Source organism: Mizuhopecten yessoensis, unplaced genomic scaffold (assembly GCF_002113885.1).
Source record: "Mizuhopecten yessoensis strain PY_sf001 unplaced genomic scaffold, ASM211388v2 scaffold4631, whole genome shotgun sequence".
Taxonomy (NCBI): Eukaryota; Metazoa; Mollusca; class Bivalvia; order Pectinida; family Pectinidae; genus Mizuhopecten; species Mizuhopecten yessoensis.
In genome coordinates this window covers 1,892,556-1,896,803 of record NW_018405643.1, presented here as the reverse complement: position 1 = coordinate 1,896,803, position 4,248 = coordinate 1,892,556, and the positions used below count along the sequence as shown (strand labels likewise).

At 32.9% G+C, this 4,248-nt stretch overlaps 1 long non-coding RNA gene across 1 annotated transcript in view; it reads left to right on the top strand.

The window, feature by feature from the left end:
* LOC110449547 overlaps positions 1 to 4,017 on the top strand; it is a 19,239-nt gene extending 15,222 nt beyond the window's left edge. The window contains exons 2-4 of the long non-coding RNA XR_002462858.1: positions 2,472 to 2,576; positions 3,333 to 3,503; positions 3,984 to 4,017. This is a non-coding gene — a long non-coding RNA (uncharacterized LOC110449547). The remainder of the gene's footprint in view (positions 1 to 2,471; positions 2,577 to 3,332; positions 3,504 to 3,983) is intronic.
* Positions 4,018 to 4,248: the final 231 nt, after the last annotated feature.

Here is a 4,248-nt window from a genome sequence, read left to right as displayed (position 1 = left end):
CTAGTCATGTTTAATGTCACAGTCTACATAGTTGTTATCTGACTATAAGTCATGTTTAATATCACAGTCTACACAGTTGTTATCTTACTAGTCATGTTTAATGTCACAGGCAACATTGTTGTTATCTTACTAGTTATTTTTATTGTCAATGCCTACATAGTTGTTATCGTACTAGCCATGTTTAATGTCACAGTCTACACAGTTGTTATCTTATTAATCATGTTAAATGTCACAGTCTAAATAGTTGTTATCTGACTAGTCTTATTTAATGTCACAGTCTTCATAGTTGTTATCTTACTATTAGTCATGTTTAATATCACAGTCTGCACAGTTGTTATCTTACTAGTCATGTTTAATGTCACAGCCAACATTGTTGTTATCTTACTAGTTATTTTTATTGTCACTGCCTACATAGTTGTTATCATACTACCATGTTTAATGTCACCGTCTTCACAGTTATTAATCTTATTATTCATGTTTAATGTCACAGTCTACATAGTTGTTATCTTACTAGTCATGTTAAATGTCACAGTCTCCTCAGTTGTTATCTTACTACTAGTCAAGTTTAATGTCACAGTCTACACAGTTGTTATCTTACTAGTCATGTTTAATGTCACCGTCTACACAGTTGTTATCTAACTACTCATGTTTAATGTCACAGCCTACACAGTTGTTTTCTTACTAGCCATATTTAATGTCACTGTCTACACGGTTATTTTCTTACTGGTCATGTTTATTGACACAGCCTACATTGTTGTTATCCTACAAGCCATGTTTAATGTCATAGTCTACACAGTCGTTATCTTACTAGTCATGTTTAATGTCACAGTCTACATAGTTGTTTTCGTACTAATAGTCATGTTTAATGTCACAGTCTACACAGTTGTTATCTTACTACTAGTCAAGTTTAATGTCACAGTCTACACAGTTGTTATCTTACATATGTACTAGTCATGTTTTATGTCACAGTCTACATAGTTGTTTTCGTACTAATAGTCATGTTTAATGTCACAGTCTACACAGTTGTTATCTTACTAGTCATGTTTAATGGCACAGTCTACACAGTTATTAATCTTGCTAGTCATGTTTAATGTCACAGTCTACACAGTTGTTATCTTACATATGTACTAGTCATGTTTTATGTCACAGTCTACATAGTTGTTATCTTACTAGTCATGTTTAATGTCACAGCCTACACAGTTGTTATATAGCTACTCATGTTTAATGTCACAGCCTACACAGTTGTTTTCTTACTAGCCATATTTAATGTCACTGTCTACACGGTTATTTTCTTACTAGTCATGTTTATTGACACAACCTACGTTGTTGTTATCCTACAAGCCATGTTTAATGTCACAGCCTACATAGTTGTTATCGTACTAGCCATGTTTAATGTCACAGTCTACACAGTTGTTATCTTACTACTACTCAAGTTTAATGTCACAGTCTACACAGTTGTTATCTTACTAGCCATGTTTAATGTCACAGTCTACACAGTTGTTATCTTACTACTACTCAAGTTTAATGTCACAGTCTACACAGTTGTTATATTACATATGTACTAGTCATGTTTAATGTCACAGTCCACATAGTTGTTATCGTACTAATAGTCATGTTAAATGTCAGAGTCTACATAGTTGTTATCGTACTAATAGTCATGTTTAATTTCACAGTCTACACAGTTGTTATCTTACTAGTCATGTTTAATGGCACAGTCTACATAGTTGTTATCGTACTAATAGTCATGTTTAATTTCACAATCTACACAGTTGTTATCTTACTAGTCATGTTTAATGTCACAGTCTACACAGTTGTTATCTTACTAGTCATGTTTAATGTCACAGTCTACACAGTTGTTATCTTACTAGTCATGTTTAATGTCACAGCCTACATAGTTGTTATCGTACTAGTCATGTTTAATGTCATAGTCTACACAGTTGTTATCTTCTTACTTTAATTTTCTGTCAAGAAGCAAGGAAACGAAATCAGTTTGTGTCTCTACACATTGACAAAACCTTCTTCATGATGTCAACAGACGAAATCCAAAACCTCAACTTTATGACAACATGCAAGGATAATAGCCTTAATTTTATGTCAACACACCAGAACCAAACTATCACCTTTTTACGACACACAAAGTTAAAACTTAAATGCTATGTCAAAACCTAAACCAAAAGCCAATTACACAAGAGTAAAATGTCAACTTAATGTCAACAAAGGAGAAAAGACCGTTATTTTATGTTAACATTAAAGGAAAATCCTCTATTTCATGTCAATACACAAGGACAAAACCTAAATTTTATATCAACATTCACATGGCAATACGACTATGAACACAATGTAAACAAGCTATGACAAATTAGAGAGAAGACATCAAAACAAATAAGTAATGTATAGTTGTACATAAGTCTGACCGAAGTAAACAAGTGTGTGTTTTCATTAAACTCCCATTATATCATGTTTGGTTACAGATAACAGCAAGATGATCACGATATGGGTAGCCCTCAGCCTAGTTATCGGTGGCATACAATTTCTCAACATACATGGACAAAACTTAAGAGATTTATCTCCGGAAGGTAAGCTTATGATCTCTCTATTAATAGAATCAAGAGGCCTTTTCTCGCCTGAATTAAAATACAGTTGTTTTTTTGTTATTGTGATGTGACAAAGTATAAAAGGTTATATAACCAAACATTTCTTTCTGACTGAATTGGCTATTCCTGATGAGTTTCTAAAATTCTGACAGATAGTTTCTGGAAAGAAGTCATATGACTAATTCAAGTTTTTCGATAAATTACCGACTATGAACCCCATGAGAATCAGTCCGTTATCATTCTATTAAAAGTTGGTGAAAATCCACCTGTAAGTTTTTAAAAAAGACGACTTTTGTAGGTTTGCACTCTGTAAACCCTCCAGCCCACTAGAGGGAGCTTAATGTTTGTGGCAGTCCGTATCTAGTATGAATTCTCACCCCAACATCAGACTATTTGTAACCGTTAAGTTTCATTAATATTTGACTGAGAGGTCCTTAGGAGAAGTTGAAAACGTTATTGTAAGTGATTGTTTAAGGTTTTGCACTAAATCACTGGGGTCAGCCCCGTCATGACTATAAACTATGATCCTCATCATCAAAACATCATTTTAAGAAATGTTGGTGAAAATCCACCTGTAAGTGTTACAGAAAAAGTCTATAGATTTTTTTGCATTCCGAGACCCCTTTATCATGCATGTAATGGCAATATGTGTGTGTCCCAATCGCAATATATTTAAGATTACCAAATCCATATCGATACTCCATCTTTAATCAAACTATACTATTCATGTTTTTGCAGAATTTAATACATCTACAATTGGAGAATACAGAGCATTTCTCAAAATCAATCAAAAAACACTAATCTTAGTTTCAAAGTTCGATCTAAATTGGACAGATGCAAAATATGCTTGTGAAAATCTCAGGATGTCCCTTCTAATGCCATGGGAAATCAGGACAAATTTCATCAAAGGTAAAGTATTGCGTTTTACACATAACAGAGTTCATATTTCATCAAACAAACCATATTCAAGTTTATAGAAATGATAGAAAAAGCGCTAGTCATCCGTCATTCACTAGTAACCTAAAACACACTATTACCATGCTATGAACTACTTGAGTTATCCTTTACTGCATACCATCTTTTTTAATATTAAATTTTGTTATAACAAAACGTGCTATGATGTAAAACTGGTCAATGAAAAAGCGTTGATGTCCAATAATATATGTAACAGCACAAAATGTTATATACATAATTCTTTTCGTGTTTTTTATTATTTTATTTATTGTTTTTCCTCGTCCAAAACGTTCATCCAATTGATGATATAACAGAAGAGCATGTTAATATAATCTGAAAATTTAAGGAAGTTACTACTGATAAACATGTATGTCCCAGTTAATATAATGTAAACGTCTTGTTTATTTTTTATCATCAACTGGAATTTCTCAATAGAAGTGTGGATGGACAACAACCGAAAGAGTGCATGGGCGGATGGTCAACGTCGAGGTCGTAAGTAGAACACCAGTCGAAGCTATTTTTATAACGATTTTTTTTTATTTATTTGACATTAGGTATGTTTATTCGAATTTGTCTAACTAGTTAACTAGTACACGTTCGTAATTCTTACCTGTCTGACAGTGTTTCTGTGAAAGGTAAACAAACTACACCTTCAAATATATATATAGAAAATACGTCCATCTTCTATCTCTAATTGGGC